Genomic DNA, 20,099 nt, shown 5'->3' on the forward strand with positions numbered 1-20,099 from the left:
ATGTATAAATTCACACAACCTTCGCAAGCTAGGAATTATTCGCATTTCATAAATGAAGAAATGGAGGTTCGGAGAATAACATACCTGATCCAGTTCAGATATGTGTTAAGCTGAAGTTTGAAGCTTCTACGGGTCAGATTTTAAAATCGATGTTCTTTCCACCCTGTCTTGTCATTTACTAGGAAACCAGCTTCCACTTTTAGAGATTTAGACCTATATCTCCAAGCAATCATGACCCTAATGAGACTGGATTGAATAGTCAGCATTATCTTTCAAACTAAAGACTGGTTCAAGTTGATTTTTCTCTAAGGTGGACACTTGTTCCTTGGACCCTCCAGCAACTCCACCTGAGCCTGTTCAGAGCTGGCTTCAGAGATACGTGAAACCGGCAGATGACTTTCCTTTTTTTTTTTAATTTTAATTTTTTAATTTTTTATTTCTTAGGCAAGGCAGTCCTTGGTTGATCTCACAGACTGACAGATTGCAAGGACCTTGTCAGCTTACGATCTCTTATTTTTTAATTTTTTATGCCTACAGCACCTGGTCTTCCTAGGTGATCTCCCATCCAAGTACTAACCAGGCCCAACCCTGCTTAGCTTCTGAGATCAGACAGGATCGGGCTTGTTCAGGGTAACATGGCCATAGACTTCCTTTTCTTTTTTCCAGTTTTCACTAAGAAGTTAGCATTCAGACTACTGTTTCAGATGCACAATTTTATTTTCCAAGGGTAGTTTCTAATACCTTTGAATTTTCTTGCAGAACAAAGATTTCTCACTTCTCACAGAGCTGAAGGGAGAGAAAATGTTTCTGGTGTATGCACAGATTTCTGCTAATTTCTTTGCCTCTGTTTTTAACTTTCACAAAAACCAACTACTTGAATAAATGAAAATGTTCAGGACCTGCCAAGGAGTGAATAAAGTTCAGTCTCCTAAGACAGGAGGACTCTGGCAAATATTTCACTGCTGATAAGACTTCAGGTATGAGGTTCATCAAATCAGGGGCTAAGATGTGCATAAAGAATGAGATATTAAATGGACACAAGTGGGCAACAGATTCAAAATCCTTTGAGGACATCCACCTCTTGGCCATGTGTGGATTTAAAGAGAATTGTTAACCCGTATTTCCTGACAATGACTATACAGCGGAGATACATTCAAAGGAGGGATGTGGGACATGACCACTGGATATAGACCCACCATTCAGCAAATAAGAATACTCTGCACTGCACTAAACGATCCCCTCAAGGGTTCCCAGAATTTATGTACCTTCTTAACATTTACTTGTCTTAAAAGAGTGGTTCTCATTGTTGGTGTGTATAGAATCACCTGAAGGGCTTGTGAACACAAGATTGCTGGCTCCGCTCCCAAAAGTTTCTGATTTTGTAGGTCTGGGATAAACCTGGAGAATTTGCATTTCTAAAAGTTCCCAGCAATGTTTTGAAGACTATTCTCCTATAGAAAGCCTGGGCACCAGAAAGAATCCAGCCCTATTTTTTTCCAAGTGGAAAATCTGAAGTTAACATTCCTTAAGCTTCTTAGAAATCAGTGGATTTTCAAACAAATCATATCTTTCAAAAGTCATCCATATTTCTTCGTACATGAGCTGTCTGTCTCTATCCTAAAAAAAGCCCTTTTGGTTTTGATTATTTTGAAAGATAGAGAAAGAACATATCTATTTCTAGTGACTCAGAGAGAAACACTTTTTCTGCTTAAGTGAATGCTAATAGACCTAACATATTTTCATTTGTGTGTGTGTGTGTGTGTGTGTGTGTGTGTGTGTGTGTGTGTTTCAGAGCAAATTTGTTTCACTGGTACACATTGTATATTAATGTATATAAAATCATTAATAAAAGCATTTCATAAGAATTGTAAACAGTACTTTCTTTATCTATTTTTAAAAAAAAGAATTAAAAAAAATATCAGGCATCTTATCATTTCGCCCCTACAAACTTCAGCATGCATCTTTAAAAACTATGGACAGTCTTACGTAACACCAATGCCAATAATATAATCAACAAAATTAATAATAATTCCTTGCTACTGTTTAATAGCAGTCCATATATAAGTTTCCTTGATTGCTTCGATTTTTCCCACACAGCTTGTTGTAATCGGGATCTAAAAAAGACTCATATGTTGTACCTGGTTATTACATCTCTTAAGTATCTTTAATATAGAGCAGCTTAATCTTCCCCTTCATCTTTTTCTTCTTCTTCTCCTCCTTCTTTTTTAAAATTTTTAATCCCAATGATGTATTGAAAAATTAGATCTGCCTTTGACTGTTTGCTTCCTAGTAGATTTAACTTTGTTCCTCTACCCACGTATTTTCTATACACTGAAAGTAAGACTTACAGGACTGATTCTTGGCAAGAATATCTGGTAGGTGATGCTGTGTTTTCCCTAGTGAACCATACCAGGCGACACATGTCTGGTTGCTCTGCTCTTAGAGATGCTGAGTTTCATCAGGTAGGGCCTGATGCGTGCAGGTAGGGCCATCTGGCTCTCTCCTTTGTGAAATTTCCCATTAACCTTTTGTCTAATGATTTCATCCACTATGATCATCCAGGCAGGGCTTCTGCATCCCTTTCGTTGCTGCTGTCATCCCCTTTCCTCTCTCGTCTCAGCAGAGTGCAGTGTAGAGGAGTTGATGTCAATCAGCTGAGGGCAGTGGGAGTGCGCTGGGGCTGGAACGCTCCCTTTTTGGAAGGTGACTTTCCAGTTCATTCTAAACTTCCCACAGGCACTGCTTTAAATGTTCCAAGTTGGTGGGCAGTGTCCCTGAAGGGAGAATGTTTAAGTTCAGAATGTTATCTCTGAGTATTTACTAAAACACTGGAAATTAGGAGAGGTCTCCATGGCTGGTTGTTTACTTTATATGCTTTGTTTGACCAGAAAGTATTTCTGTGTGGAAACTCTTACAGCCGCATTCCTGTAGGTTCAGGCACAGTTCTTCATATTTCTCAGCATGTACTTGGAGATTCCACACTTCCTTCTTCATTGGGTAGTGGCCTCTCTTTCCATTGCTTTTATTTCCTTAACAACAGAGAGGCTAATATTTGTTATTATTTTTCATTTTATGAAATTCCAGACTACTTTATCTCAATTTGTCAGTTTTATGCCATGGTGTCAATTCTCATCCTTTAAATACATATATGGTTTCTCTAGAGATTGCTCTGACTGTAACTGACCTGCAAAGACAACTTTTACAATTCATGAACACTTGAAGGGGCACCCTATTTGCTTATAGAGTTTTTTACTTGTGAGTCACTGCACCTATTCCTGGAAGATAGAATTAGGTATATAGAAAGGTGGTCAGCCCAGACCAAATACTGAATAAAGGAAACATTTCTTGGCCATGACTTTGGCCCCCTACCCTTCCTCCCTCACCACTTAATGCGTGTTAGCTGTGTATATTGCTGCTTTTGAGTCTCCACTCTCATCAACAAGGCCAAGGACTTGGGATTTTTTTTTCTTTCCATCTGCACTGCAGACCTTGAAGCACAGTAGTTTCTTGCAAGCAAACTGGGCACAAAAATAGTCTTCTCCAGCTGAGTGGGTGATGGTTGCCTGGATGGGAGTGCTCCATAGGAGGCCTGTCTCAAGAAGGGAAACACTGTCTTACAAGGCAGAAGTCAATCTTCAAGCAAAGAGAATGAAGAAGGAAAGCTTTCCTCTTTTTAGATGACCTGAAGGAGAATGCCTCTAGGTTCCAGGGCGTTTTCTCCTCAATTCTTTTCTGCTCAGTACCTCCTCCTACTCCTTGCAAAGAGCCTTAACTTTCCAACTTACCCAGCATTGCCTTAGCCTAGGATGATGATGGGAATGGGAATGGTGGGGTCAGGTGGAGGAGAAGACCATACAGTCAGGATCTTGAGCCCTCTGCCTGACCTCCAGCCTGGGGCTCTCGCCGAAGGTCTGACCTCGCACTTGAAGCAGACTGTTGCTCTCTAGGCCTTGGAAGGAATAGTCTGGGCCCAAAGAAAGCTGAAGGCCTACTCCTTCCTCTTCACACCTGGGCTGAGGGCCACACCCCTCTACTCCTCCAAGTCCCTAGAGATTTTTTGGTTGTTCTTTCTCCTCGGTAACAGCAGCCATGCCTTTGTTCAGGGCCTGAGGGGACACTTTACCTCTGGGGGAGGCTGGAGAGCATAAGCCCAAAGCTTTAGAGTAGGAGGAGGGAGTCTGAGGTCAGGCTGCAGGCAGTAAGAGCTGTATCTTTCCCCTCAGTTTGTTCTGCAGGGACGGGGGCGGGGAGGGACAGCATGCTCTGGAGAAGCAGAGAAATGAGCTCCCATGCAAGGCCCTAGACTCTCTGATCCTTTTCTCTTCTACTCATTCTGAACCTCTAGATCCTCTCTTTCTTGCCTCTGTTTTGATTATTTTTGCTCTTTCCTGCTCCATGAAAAGACAGAAATCTCCTTTTAGGAGTACTGATGAATCCAGGCTGGCGAAGCCTCCCTAGACATCTCCTAAACTGAGCATCACTCTCGAGGGGCAGGGGAAGACTCACCACCTACTCAATGACTTCCCTGGAATAGGAGTAGGCCTTGGGCCCATCTGATGAGTCTGGAATGCAAGTGACACTGAAGAGCTCGTTGGGTCTGAATTTGGAGTAGCACGTGGCACCTTACACAGAGCCTGCAGCCTGGAGGCCAAGTGCATGCTGTTCTGTGAGGGCGGCTAACAACCTGGCCAAAGCCTACCTCACGGGAGGAAATGGATTTGTTGCTATGGCAAAGTTGAACTGCCTTTTTGCTTATGAATTGTTATATGAGCCTATCAAGAAATGCCAAGCTGTTCCCAGTTGACCAAGCTTTCCTTTGCCCTGACACCTCCAGGAGAGAAAATAAGAGACCTCAGCATTCTCTGCAGCTTGTTTGATATAAGTCATCACATGCAACCTGCTTTCAAGTAGCCGCCGCAGCTGCATGATCCTTAGCAGGCGCAGGCCAGGGGTGTAGGCTCCAATTAAAAAGAGAAGGAGGGCTCTGGGCAAGTGCCACAGATGTTGCCCCAGGTCTGAAATAGGTGAACTGCTTCACCATTAGGATGTTTAATTTTAATTTTCTCAAAAAAAAATCCTAAGGTGGTTCTAGATTGTTGTAATATCCAAAAGTAAAACGTTTATTCAACCCTACAGTGCTCCCTCCACGGCTGGGGAGATGGGGAACAGAGATCAGTTTATGTACAGGCTGGAGACTAGATGAAATGATATTATATGGAAGAGAGAAAGGTGTATTTTGTGTTGTTCCAAAAGCCAAAACCAAGGAGGGAAAGTTACAAAGGGAAACATTTTATCTTAGTATAAACAAATGTTTTTTTTTAAAGGATTTATTAATAATAATATTATTATTCTTATTCAGGTAAAATACACATAAAATAAAATCATTTTAACCATTTTTAAGTGCACCATCGATGGCATTAAGTACATCTGCATTGTTGTGCGACCATCACCGCTATCCGTCTCCAGGACGTTTCCATTTTCTCAAACCGAAACTCAGTACTCATTAAACAGTAACTCCTGTCCCTCCCCGCCCCATCTCTGGCAGCCACCATCCCGCTTTCTGTCTCTATGAGTCTGGCTCTTTTAGGTGCCGCATGTAAGTGGAATCATATAGTATATAAGCTCCTGTGTCTGGCTTCCTTCACGTAGGAATATCAACTATTATGATGTTTTCTATCCACGTTGTAGCACATGTCAGAATTTCCTTTTTAAAGCTGAGTGATATCCCATTGTGTGTATATACCATATTTTGTTTATCCATTCATTCATCAATGGACATGTGGGACACCTTTGGGCAACTGTGAATATGCTGCTATGAGCATGAATGTACAAGTATCTATTTGAGTTCCTGCTTTTAATTAATTCTTTTCTTTGGAATATTAAGAGTTATTTTTTAATGAACTAAACTAGATGAAGGATCTGTCTGCTCTTTAAGACTTTAAGTTCCCTTTTATTTGAGATAATAAAATTTCTGCAAATGTCCAGCCTTCAAAGATTCTCTAGAAGAGATTCCCATCTCTGAGTAGCATATTTGACTAATCAGTGATTCTTAAACCTGGCTTTACATCAAAATCACATGGGTAGCATCTAAACATTATGGGTGTCTAGAAATCTAGTAGATGCCACACTTAACATCACTGATGGTAAGATAAACTGACATCCTGTGTCCCCTAACATGAAACACATCGTCTATGTAGCATTCTTGACAAAAATGCTCAAGCTAAATCTAATCATGAGGAAACAAACATCCAAGTTGAAGGACATTCTGCAAAACAACAAAAAAGCAAGGTAATTAAAGATGAAGAAAAAGGAAAGAGGTTAGAAACTGTTCTAGGTTAGAGGAAACTGAAGGGACATGAAAACTAAATGTATTGAGGATTCTTGATTAGATCCAGAATTATAAAAAAACAAAAAACAAAAAACAAAAAAAAACCTATAAAGGACATTATAGTTTTGGAACAACTGGGAAAGTTTGAATATGGAATTTTAGATAACAATATTGTAACAATGGTAAATCTCTTGAAAATGATCATTATATTGTAGCTATATAGGTGAATACTTTTGTTCTTTGGATAAAAATGTAGAAATATATAAAATCAAAGAGAAATTTTGTTTGCAACTAATTTTCAAGGGTTCAAAGAATAAACATGAGAGAGAGAGAGACAGAGAGAGACAGAGAGAGACAGAGACAGCAGGAGAGAGAGCAATAAATGTGGGAAAATGTTATTAACAGTGAACCCAAGGGCAGCTGTTATAAATACAATTGTTTATTGAACTATTCATAAAATGTTTCTATTATGTTGAAATTTTTTAAACAAACAGAGAAAGAAAGGCAGTACCCTGAACCCTACCTGAGACCTTCAGAACCTGGAGTTCCTGGGGTAACTGCCTGTATTTTTGATGCATCCCTCATGAGACCCTGAAGTGACTCGTAGGGCACTAATCTGCAAGCCAACATGCATGAACCACTAAGCTATATCCCTCTTTAGATACCTTTCCACTGGAAATTCTGTGATTTTCTTGAGAACAGGAATTCTAAGCAGTGGGCAGAAAGATAAATCATTTAATGTTCAATAGGTTAACAATTAGAATGAAAGGAAATAGCATGCCTACCTTATGACAAAGTAAGTGGCAGATGAATTGAATATTTAAATGTAAAAAATGAAAACATGAAAGTACCTAAAGAATATATGAAATAATTTCTTAATTCAACCTGGAAGGAAGGTCTTTCTAAAGAAGACACAAAACCTAGAAGCATAAACTACTGAAAAATGTGTCTATATAATAGTAAAAAAAATTTCTCCGTGGCCAAAAATACTTCAAAGAGAGACAAAAGAAAAATTATAAATGGGAACTAACATTAATAAAACAGATGGCTAAATCTAATTTACTCAATATATAAATAACCACACAAAAAGACATGCAAATGCCTCTTAGACATATTAAAGAATTTGTCAATTGTGAATAAGACAAATGGACATTAAAATTAAACTGAAATATCATTTTTCACTTTCTAGATTGGCAATGTTCCCAAGTCTAACAGCATACTATGCTACAAAGGCTGCGGGTAAACAGCAGAGTTCATGCACTGCTGGTAGGGCTGCAAATGGTACAACTTCTTTAGAGGCCATTTTAGCAAAGCAATCAAAATTAAATGTTGATATCTTTCTGCCCAGACATTTTGCTTTTAGGAATCTAATCAACAGATATATCTATACATGTGTCCAAAGATGTAGATATAAGATATTAACAGTAGCATTTTTTTGAAGTGAAAGTCCAGAACAACTTAAGAAACCACTAATAGAACATTAAATAAATATTGGAACATTTATATAATGGTCATCTATAATATTGGAACACCTATATATTATATTGCACAGTGCTTAAAAATTAGATGAATATGTGCTGATATGGATTATCCATAATGGGGAAAAAAACAAAATGAGTAGTTTGCATATAACATGCACTTTTATTTTAAAAAAGATATCGTGTGTGTGTGTGTGTGTACATTTTATGCTTGTATATCAGCAAAATGTTGTGGAAAATTTATAATAAGTGATTAATAGTCATTATCTCTAACTTGGGTTCTGGAGTAGGATATTCTTCTCAATCCTTTAAATAAGCAAAAATTTTAAAAAGTAACATTCAGGGTAGATGAGGGCATAAAAATAAAGATATTTTATGAGACTGTTGGTGATTGTATAAATCGGCCAAGCCTTTTTGAAGCCAATTTGACAAAGCCTATTAATTTTTTAAATGCTTGTACCGTGTTATCACATAATTTCAATTTCTGTGGGAATCCATCCCACAGAAATACTTGAACAAAATCACAAAATTGCAGGTATCCAAAATGGTATTAGTTTTATGTCATTCTTAGTGCTATCCTTGGGAGACTTTAGAAATAGCCACTCACGTAAGTTTCTGTGTCCTGTTCTCTACCAAAAGTCTTGGCCTTGGATAGTGATGGAGGCTAATTAAGAAGTTAATCAAGATGAATAATGGATCGGCTATTTTATAACGTCTAGTGGTCTATTTAGATGCGGAATTAAGACTAAGCAATTGTGGGCATTATCATCCCTAATAAAATGCAAATATAAATTTTGACCATGTGAAAATAATAATATGACAAACAAAACACAGAAGATAGAGAGAAGATATGTGGGAGGATACGTGGTAATTCCCATCTCTCACAGCAAAGCGAGTTAATTCAATCTGTCAGATTTGAAGCATATAGTTAAAAAATAAATTTGCCAATCTCTTAATGGTTTATATAATCTCTTTCCCTCCCCTGCTTTTCTTTTTCTATAATCGACTTCTCTAACTTTATAGGGATCATTTAGGAAATAATAGCTCTCATGATAAAGAAACATTTACCCAGAGTTTATCAATCCTTCAGGTGACTCGGGGCCACAGCACATGCCTGTATATGTGCACTGCAGGGCGCTAAGAGATGCCCTTTACAGGGGCTGTCACGCGATGGGCCCCCCAGGGTCGGGAGTGCTCACCTTTACAACTATATGTGGCAGCCCAATTTTGCTAGTTTTCTTTTCTTCTCATATTCAAGTATAGTTAAAATGAATACTTTCCCATTAAATATAGCATATATAAATATAGCATATATAAATATAGCATGAGAATTTTTCTTCAGCATAGCAGCACCATGTGGTGCATAGAATGCAGGTTTGAGAGTCAGGTTACCTGGGTTTTACCACTGGCTAGTATGGTTTTGGGAAAATGACCTGGCCTGTGTTCTAGCTTCTTCATCCATAAAACATAATAATTACAGCCCAACAGGTAGTTGTGAAAATGTAATGAAATAATCCATGTAAATTATTTAGCTGTGAAACTAAGAAGATGAGCTGGCAGACAAACATGTTCACCCTGACTGTAAGGAGAGACACGAGATGAAGGACCCTGGTCTCCAGTTCTGCTTTGTGACCCTAGAAGGGGTGGCTCATTTGATTCTAGTTCAGTAGAGAATTCTGCCCATCTCGGGATTTGCCTTTGTTCCAATTTCCCATGGTTTAAGGTTGCAATGTGGACATTTTAGTATGAACTTTTTAAATGTCCAGTAAACACAACCAATAGAACGAATCTTATGCAGGTTTTGCTCTTCTAAAAAAAAAGAAAAAAAAGGAAAGAAAGAAAGAAAAGAAAGAAAGGGAAGAAGGAAGGAAGGAAGGGAAGGAAGGGAGAAGGAAGGAAGGAAGGAAGAAGGAAGGAAGGAAGGAAGGAAGGAAAAGTAAGCCTTATATTTTAAAGATTGTGCTTAGAAGCTATTATAGTCCCCTCATTCAGTATGCTTATTAAGTAAATTCCAGTTTTTAATATTTGTGAATTGCTCTGAAGAGTTTTAGTGCTGGTGGCCTGTTGTGGTTGATCTGCACAGTCGATAACCAACTGGATATCTGGTGAATTGTGACTTCCCCTTTGTGGGCTGCACAGGGCTCTGTTGTAGCTTCTTTACTGTATTAAGCTCACTTGTCACCAAGAAAAAGTGATGGAAGCGTAAACAGCAGATTGTAGAAACAGCCTTAACCAATACTGTAAAGCACTTTCTGTGTACATTATTTATTGTTTACACCAGGGAACACAAATTTATTCTGTTTGAAGGAGAGCAGAGATTCATTAGGGAAGATACTATGACAGGGTATCATCAAAACCCAATATCTTCCTGCCAAAAATTCAAATGAGCCTTACAAAATTAAACTTTGTTGAGTCTTCAAATCCCTAATTGGTGGTGGGCCCTCACAGAAACCCACACATGCATTTACGCAGAATTTAATACAGCTGACAGTCTCTGCTGACTAAACCCCTCAGATTTACTAGAACTTTCCAGATGCTACCCTCTAGCATCTTACCTTGGCCATCATTGGCCTGCCTGTTTGCTTCCCGACCATGTACCACGAGAGCCCAGCACATGCACATTCATGAGGATCGCCTTAAAATATTTTTCAGGAAAAAGAAACCCACATCTAATTCTGTAATATTAAGTTTCGCTTCCTTCTTCTATGATTTTCTAGGGAGTCACTTTCCATATCTATACTTGTGTACCTCTCTCGTCAGTTTGCTCAGGATTCCAAGTTATGGCAAGGGACAGCAGCTCCTCATAGTCCAACACTGTCCCACCCTCTTTTTGAGGTTTAAAAATAGATTTGTTTCTCTTTAAAAAATAGCTATAATATTCACATAACTTAAAATTCAAAAGTTGTAACTAAGTATATAGTGAAAACTTTCCCTTCTGCCTCTCACCTACCCACTTCCCTTCTTCAGAGGCAACTGATAATTATCACTTTATATGTAGTCTCTCCCTTGCTTCTACAACTAACACTCTACACAAAATTCTACTTCTTGTTTTTGCCCCTGACAATGTATATGCACTTTATGAATGAATGACCTATCAGGGAAAGGTGTCTCTTAACAGCTTTAGGAGGTGCCCATGTGGACCAGGAAGGAAAACAGTCTATCTGCCAACCATGGAGATAAATGTAGTCAAATATGGAGATAAATGTATTCAAGTCTTGTAATCAAGTTTGGGAAGACAGATCTCATAGCCAGATCACCCTTACGACTTTGCTACCTTACCCTGAAAATAAGAAGGTGGCTTCTCAATACCAAGCCTAGCACTGGATATTTAGTAGGTCTCAATAGATATTTGCCAACCAATTAATATTCAAAAAATATTGAGCCTACAGAATTAAGGATAAACATGTTGCAGAACTGGGAAAAGGTGTTTAGAGCCCATTAAAAGGTTTTTGTGGTGAAACAAGTTGATTAGTATCTTTTTCTTGAGCCAAGAGTACTCCCCCCACACACATACACACACACATGCACTAGCCTTGGGGCAAAGGCCGAAGGTCTGGCAAAACTGGGCAAAGCTGTCACCAAGAGTAGCCGGGGGCAGATGTAACCTGATGTGGAGTGCAATCCAGAGCCCACGGAGGTGGCAGGGCAGGCCTCGGGAGAAGTATCAGGCACCAGGACTGAAGAGCAAGGGAACAGAGGCTGCAGGTGAGGCAAAAGCTAAGATTCCAAAAGATCAAGAACTGGGGGAAGAGTAGGAGATAGGGCAAGATGATGCTATCAGGAGACAGAATGGGAACAAGGGAAGGGTACTGAGGAGTTTGTTCTCATCAGCTTTCTAGTTGGGGAAGAGTTTGGCCAGTGCATCTAAGAGTGTTGGGCCAAGTGATAGGTGGTATATTCTTTTAATGTCTGTGTCCTGGCAAACTACTCCTTTTTAAAGGTATAGCTGCACACTTCATGTGTTGTTCAAAGTCTCTCTAGGACTGCCACTTGAAACTGGTCCATTTTACAGTCATCTAAGACAATCAGTTTCACTGCTTTAAACTATACACACTGTAGGATCAAGAAATCAGTGAGATCTTTTCTCTCCCTTATAGAAGAATAAAAAAACTGGAACAAAAACAACAAAAATACTTTGATAAAAGGAGCTGAGAAGTTATAGCTCATGCTGATATACAGCCATAAGCTATCTAGCTGAACAGTGATTGATATTTTCTTTGATGACTTAAAAGTCTTTCAGGGTACGTTCATTATTGGGCTATCAGAATCAGACTGAAATACCAGGCTGTCCATATCTAAGTCCGGGGCTTCTGTCACCAGGCCTGGAGACAGCAGAGAGTCTACAATCACCAGGCAAAGGGCTGCCCACCAACGTTTCCCTTCCAAAGGAGTTCTTCCTATGGCTTTGTTCTAGCATGTCTCAGGATGGCACACATTTGACTGTCCTCCAACAGGACAGTCATATTGACTCTGAACCGAAACACACAGAAGACTCCAATAACCAGAAAGAGCTTCTAAGCATGTAATTTTATGAGAATTAGCAGAAGCCTAGACTCAGATACTGGGGACATATTCGCTAGACAGCTTCAGGGCATATGTTGGGCCCTGGTTGCTTACCCTTTCCAATCATATAGAATTGCACAGTGATAATGATAGCAATATGGTCTTTGAAGATCTTAAAGCTTTTCTAAATTGCCAAATAGAGTGTAAACTAATTTTAATAGCTTCAATGTTAAGGCATTTTGTTAAATTCTAGTTCTTTGAAAGTTGAGTATGACCTGAGTATGATCTCAAAAAGGCAGGGTGTGATTACTCAGAACACGCCAGATCCTTATCACACCAACTAAATAAAAGTTCCCCAAATCTACAAGTGCATTAATAATTCACTACTGCCAAAGACAGCTCTACTCTTCCACTTTATACTATTAAGTTCATATCTAAACTACACCTTGAAAATAAGTATGTTTATATTAATAGTTTGTAAATTCAGCAGTGTCCCTCTCTGCAAACTATTGTGACTTAAGGCCAGGCAAGAGTAAACCAACCTCTTGTGAAGTCTTGTTCCAGAGTGGACAAAGGTTAAAGCTTATTATAGAACAGCTGAGGTTTCACACACTATGTTGAAAGTCCTTATATTTAGAAACCTTACTCAATTCACCTCATGCACTGTCAGTCCTCTCGGTCAGTCACTGTTGGCTAGCCACTGGTGGACCCGACAGTGAGAAGCCTGTGGCTTTGCGTGCTTCCCACATGCCCACAAACCATGGATTTTTGGCCTCGCTTGCTGACCCCCACCCGCTACCTCCTGTTCCTGAACCCAAGCAATTCATTCCCATGACGGCCGCCACCCCATGAGCACACCTCTCCCTCTGTTCCCTTAGGTGTCCGCCCACGCTCAGGCATCACTGAAATAGCCATAGTCGTTTATTTTTATGTAATTATCCTAGAATTTATTCATGTTCTGCTATCTTGCTATTTTGAAGGTGAATCTGTATTTTAGGCATTTTTCAAAAATTCATTTTTTTTCCCCTGCATGCTTTCACATCTACCCACTATCTGCTGCTCTGGATCTCATGTGGCAGAAAAACTAAGAATTTGGCCGATTAAGTGGACCATAAAGAAGAATGAGTGTTTGTGAGGATGTGACAGAGGGCAAAGGCCAAATAGAGTTTACCATTACCACAGCCATCATCATCATGCTAGAGAAGAGACACTAATGCTTTTGGTGCCAGGGCCTATGCCAGGCTCTTCATGGGCATCACCTTGCTGAATCCTTACAGTAGTTCCTAGAGGGAACAGCTGTTACAGTCTCCACTGTACATATGAGGAAACTGAGGCTTTGAGAGATTGACTTGTCTGAAACACACATCTAGAAGCAGTCAGAACAGTCCTACTCCAGACCACAGGCTCTTCATCACTAGGCAATACTGATGCCCACTGTGGCTGGTCCAACTCTTACCAAGGTCACTTTAAGGCCCTTAAAAGGGCAATCCCATATTCAGAGAGGAAGTGCAACTAAGGCTTTCCTAATCCAGCTGTGAATGTAGCAAATGATTGAACAGTTGTATGTAAATCAAATTTTTGAAATTCAAATCCTATTCTAAATTTACCAAGGTAGATTACTTACTCCCTTATAAAGAAAAAAAGTATATATATACATTATGTATATACATAAATAAAATTGCAACACAATTAATTCCAATGGATCTATTTGATAAAGTTAGATTTTTATATACATGACTACCTTAGAGTTGAGCTCAACTACTGGGCCCTGACTTCCCCTCACCTTAGCTCAAATTCACTCCCTGTTGACAATGTGGGCAACTTGTGATCCACAGAGAAGAGAGAGAGAGTCTACGTCCCCATCCGGCATGACAGACATTGCTGGCTAGAGGGCTGGGGAGCAGGAATCAGTGCTCCTTGGGGAAGAGAAGGAAGAGGCCTAAGATATGCATGAAGCAGACTTGCACCAGTGACTAATTAACTCATTGGCCCATTAGTTATTGCTCAGCTCCAGCAGCAAAATGAAGGGTAGCAATGCTTTGAGTCAGATACCTTTCATGAAGCCCTTTGAAATCCTCTGAAGAAAACAACAGTCAATAAATATCATCACATTATGTGCCCATTCAGCTTCTCCTGCAGATTAAATCAGTTGTATGCAACTAGAATCTCACCATGATTCCATTAGCACTGTGCTGGATCTAGAAGGATGGGCCTTCAGCCTCAGAAAGCTACTTTGCCCATAGTCATATCCTTCCCAGAAGACTCCCATGACTGATGGAGGAAGGATTGTTTATAATGGCCCAGCCATATTGGCCACATCCGGGAGAATTCCGCCAGGCCACCTTGGATCCAGAGCTCTCCATGGGGTGAACAGGCTGAGAACCCACATGGCCACTCGACTTTTCTCTCTGATCCTCCCTTTCTCTTCCACAGGTATCAATCTTGGCAATGCATCCTAATAAACATCCTTCATGCTACATTCCCTCTCAGAGTCTACCTCCCAGAAGTTCCAGCCTGGAACAAGGATCTACACAAACTACTGTAAAATAAAAGCTGTCGGTATTAAGTTGTTATTTCTGCAATTACTGTATTAAGCCTTATGTTTATTGTGTATAAAATCTAAGGGGTCACACTAAAGTTAACTGAGAATTTGCCCTCATATTTCCTGTTTTCATGGTGTCAATATTAGCAAGAATGACTGCTTACTACTATTTCAAATAAGGTACAAATCCATACAATTTATCAGCCTGTTTTTCTTCAATGAAAACTTCACCTGTGATAAAATGATTTGGATCCACTTTCTCTTTACTTGGTAGGTGTCTTAGATTACAAAATGACTACAATTTTCCCCCTCCTCTTTATCTGCGCCTTTAGCAATGTATGTGACTTTATAATCCTTCCCATCAAGAGATAGGCTAGCCCTTGATTCTGGGATGGCCTTGGCTAATAGAACGTGATGGAAGTGATGTTGCACTGGCTCCAAGGCAGACCTTAAAAAGGCTTGGACCCTTCTGCTCTCTTGCGAGGATCCCTGACAGCTGCTACGTGAAAAAGCCTGGATTAGCCTGCTGGGAGGTGAGGGAACTACATAAAGCAGCCACAAGCTGACCAAGCTGAGACCACCCTACAGTTTCTAGCCAACCCAGCAGACTCATGACCAAGCCTAACCAAGATTAGAACTGCCCAGCAAAGTTCAGCCCAAATTGCTGATCCACAAAATTGTTAGCTATATAAATAGCCATTGTTTTTACTTACAAATTTTGGGGTAATTTATTATGCAGTAAAAGCTACCTGACAGAAGAGAGTAGCTCATGGTTATTTCCAAGACTGATTCTAGAAAACAAATTTTGGGGCAAGTGGTCCATTTATAAAAACCAAACAGTCAATATTACTGTTTTCCTCTCCCATTTCCCTTTTTACTTTTCCCCAGGCAGGGATCTGAGTCAATGATACTGAGGAGATGGGAAAAAATACAGAAAAAATTCTACATAGGTATAGTTAAAATTTCACTTTAAAAATGGTTCAAGAAAAGACTGCATAAGCTAAGAAATGAACTTCCAGACAAACATGTAGAAGGAGATTTGTGGTCAAGTTGGAAGTTGCAGTGACTTTGACAGTCCCTGTGCAGCCTGCTATCTAATGTGTCTGTCCTAAGGACACAAAAGTGGGGAATTGTATGAGACTCTTTTAGAGAAACTTTAGGAACCGAGCACCCTCTCCTTGCCTGCTACGAGACACAGCAAGTAAAAAAAGAAAGAGTATTTATTTTTCCAGTAACAGAATAAACCATTTTATGGCTTAAAAAAAAAAGTATTTAGGAGCTTGACACTGTATTAATTGTTCCTGTATCTGGTACAAAAAGGTTGTTGGCACAGAACCCATTTCCTTCTAAAAAAGTCTCCCTGGTATCTGGCCCAGGTCTCGACATAAACCTGATTCCTCTTCTGCTGCTGTGATGGTGCAGAGAAATCTGCACAGAGCAGCTGTTTCCATCTGCTGCTTTGACTAGGACCGAGGTGTGCATTCTCCTGATATGACGTGTCAGTGGTCATTTGCCTTGTCATAGTTAGACTTCAGAAATCAGACTCCTTTCATCTCAATCTCCAAAGCAAAATTTCCTACCAATTCAACATCAGTTCATATAGGATCTTTAACCTTCTAAAAATCCTTTGACTTCCTGATACTTTTTATTTCTCCAGTCTAGATGCTTAGGATACATCTGCTTTAATTAGGCTAATTCCTGCTACCCAGCAGCAGGAAGAAGAAGCTATAAGAAGTAGAGTGTTTAATTTACATGCCTCTGAGGTGGTATTCACCTGCTGATTCACTGTGCTGACACTCAGAACTTTCCACATGGGTAGCTGGCCCTGGGTAGGGGTACCTAATTAGTGTGTATGTGCTAGCAAGGACTCAAAAAGTCCTGTCAGTAGGTCCCATCAAATTTTCCTAAATTAGAACCTTTGCCTCTCAATTACTTCCTTATATTTGCATGAGTCCATCTGCATGGTCACAACATCATTAGCTATGACAGTTTTCACTCAGAGAGATGAGGACATGAAAGACAGTGGCATCCACTGGCATCTATCAGCTTCTAGATTGCAAGAAAGAACCGAAACGTGTCATTGTCCTCTTAACGAACTCCCTGTAGGTATATTCCACTCCACCAGGTCACACAAGTACACTCATTCACAAATGTAGGGCTGTCAGGGTGGAAGTGAGGGGGCCGGCTGGGGATACAGGCATGGCACATTAGTGTACTCCTGTGACACATTCACCTTCCCTTCCTCGTATGTAGAGATAAAATCTGATTGAGGTGAACATCAAATGTGGTTTTCAAGGAGAAAGTCTCAGAAGGATAGCCCGAGGCATGTGGGTCTGCATCTGTCTGTTCTACAAGGGGGACAAGGAACCCCATGGGCTCTACCTGTGGCTTAAAGTGACAATAGAGAACACAGGTATCTATCCTCTTGACTCCTCTGAAAGATTTCCTCATGGGGGCCCCTCCAGCTAATGAATGTACAAGCACCTATTGATCTCATATGAGCCTGTTAATTAATGAATTTTGACAATGTCCATAATTATGCTATACACTTAATAATTATGCTATGCATTTCTGAGCTTTGTTTGTATTTGAATAAAATGGAGTTTCTACAATTACAAGTTTTAAATGAGTGTTTAATATTTTGAAGTTAATAAAGTATGGACAAGTGCTATGAAGAATTGTGTGCATTTTTATAGTAAAATATAGGTGCCCTATAGTAAAAATATTTTTTGTGCGGTTTGAGCATTTACATACTTAAAAAAGGTTTTTAAGTTTTAAGAAGTATAAAAAACAAATGAGCTGTATGTAAGAAATGTTAATGAAAGATTAGAGAAGGGTCAAATAGAATATGAAACAAAACTACACAAATGATGACAGGAAAGAAAGAAGAATTCAGTAAGAAGTAAGAATGTAAAAGTAAGAATACAGTAAAAAGAAGAATGCTTAAAAATCTGAAGAGCAGATATAAGACTAATAAAAACCATCTCTGGATGTGAATCATCAGTGAACTGTAATGAAAAAGAGAAACCCCAAAACTATATGGTATAAACAGTAGTACTGCAAAGTAAGGCTTTGGGACAAGTGTTAAATACAATAACATTTTATCGGTTAAATATTAACATGTTCTACAGCAGTAGATGTAATTCTGGGAAAAGCTAAAATGAATGCACAGAATTCTCAGGGTGTTTAGGCCCATGTGTGTGTGTTGTAGCTGCAGCTGCTGCCGTCTTGTTCTGGATGAGTCACTGGACACAGTCAGGAACCTTAGTACAGAGGACCTCGTCACTACTTAATTGGCTGCGGCTGTGTTTAAACAATTTGCTCTCATTTTCTAATAATTACAATAATAACAAAAACAATAGTAACAATTTAAATACATTATTCACACCTAAGCTTTGTTGAGAGCTTTCTATCAACTAGGATCTGTCTCAGCCTCTTTACATGTAACATGGCATCAATCCTTACCAGGACTATTATCATCCTCATTTTACAGACAAGGGATTTGAGATGGAGTTACTGGTCCTGAGCTCTGATTAGCCTTTATCACTTTTCAAACGTAAGAACTTTATGGGATAACAAGAAGTGGAAAACTGTACTAAAGGCCTGAGACACTCAATGCCAGCACTTTCTAGCTCGTTCATGAACAATGCTGGGCTATGCTACATTGCAGTCTTCCATTTCTATTGCCAGTATTTCCAAAGGCAGCCTGTGAGCTGCCTCACACTGGCCTTTGGACATATAGGTAGAGGCATATGGCTTTATGGCCAATATTGGGCATTATATTTAATCCGAGCTAGCTAAAGAATGGAATTATTTTATTTATTGAACAATCTCATTAACTAGGCAAGGCAGTCCCTTGGTTAAGAACAAAAGAGAGAGAGCTTTAAGGTCAGACAGGCCTAGGTCCAAATCTTAAGTCTACCACTTATTAGATGAGAGTATAGGCAAGTAATTTAACCTCTTTAAGCTGCTGTTTCCTCCTACACTGCAAAAAGACAAAAGGAATTAGGTTTTACCTGCAGCATGAAGAATATAAGTGAAAAAAATCAGTAGACTCAGGTTTCCTAGAGTCAGCATTTCTTACAGCTAGAAGCATTTACCAGAGAGGTTATAGAATTCTCTTTACCATAAACTTTTAAAACTATAACAGAGCCTCATGAGTCAGAGAGTTTTCAATGAGAAATTTCCCCCTTCAGAATGCAATCCCGGTGGGCCGTGAAGGACTCACAAGTGGTCCCATCGGTCTCTTAATATCAATATCGATAACAGTCTTTGCTTCTAACCTGTTTGCTTAATAAAAGTTCATTTTTACTTAATGTAATAGCTATCTTATTTGCCTCTACTCACATTCCAAACTTTGTTAAAATACATTAGAAAATGAAGATACTTATATATGAAAAGTATTGGCCATTTCTCTGTTTCAGTAAAGCAGAAAACCCCTATTCAGACTTAAGATGTATCTGGTACTCTCTATCGGTATGCCAAAATATCAAAATCAGTCAATTACTTCCAAGCATCAATGAAATAATCAGAGAGACAAGGGTGTGTGTGTGTGTGTGTGTTAGGCAGAAAAAAAATCAAGAAAAAGATAGGTAAACAAATTCAGAAAGAGCAAGGAGTGTTAGGCACTTGTGATGAGAGAGTCTGCCTGAGTAAGTGAAGGAGTTAGGTAGGCAGCGGCCAATTCTACCTGGAGACATTGCTAGAGAAAATCAGCTCGGTGTTTCTGCTCCAGGGAAGATGAGACCCGGAGAGGACTTTGAGAGTTGCTCAACAGTACCGAAGCAGATACAGATTCATTCCATCCATGGCACAGGCCAACTGATGGTGCCCACTCTACCAAAACCTTCTTAGCCTGGTAGAACATCCCATGCAGGCAGGTGAGCAACCCTGGAAACTCATTCGATTGTTCCACAAACGTTGACTGTGTCCTCCATGTGACAAGTTCTGGGCTGTCCTGGGGATACAATGGTGAACAGGACCTAATCCTTGCTCTCAGAACACTTACAGTTTAGTAAGAAAAAGCACATTTAGAAACATTACAGTAAAGTATAATGAAGATCATAACAGAGGAAGTAGAAGAGGTGTAGGATAGGGGTCCTAACCTGGTCTAGGGGTCAGGGAGCTGTTAAAGAGAAACAAAGCCAGACACTAGTTAAAGGCCATGAAGGCAGATTTCATTAAGTAACTACTCTGGAAGGGAAAGAGACTTCAGTACAGAACTGAGCTCAATTCCAAATACAGCAAG

At 39.6% G+C, this 20,099-nt stretch overlaps 1 pseudogene; it reads right to left on the reverse strand.

The window, feature by feature from the left end:
- Positions 1–528: 528 nt before the first annotated feature.
- Positions 529–647, reverse strand: LOC120591081 (uncharacterized; annotated as a pseudogene).
- Positions 648–20,099: the final 19,452 nt, after the last annotated feature.

Source organism: Pteropus medius, unplaced genomic scaffold, assembly GCF_902729225.1.
Source record: "Pteropus medius unplaced genomic scaffold, Ma_sr-lr_union100, whole genome shotgun sequence".
Taxonomy (NCBI): Eukaryota; Metazoa; Chordata; class Mammalia; order Chiroptera; family Pteropodidae; genus Pteropus; species Pteropus medius.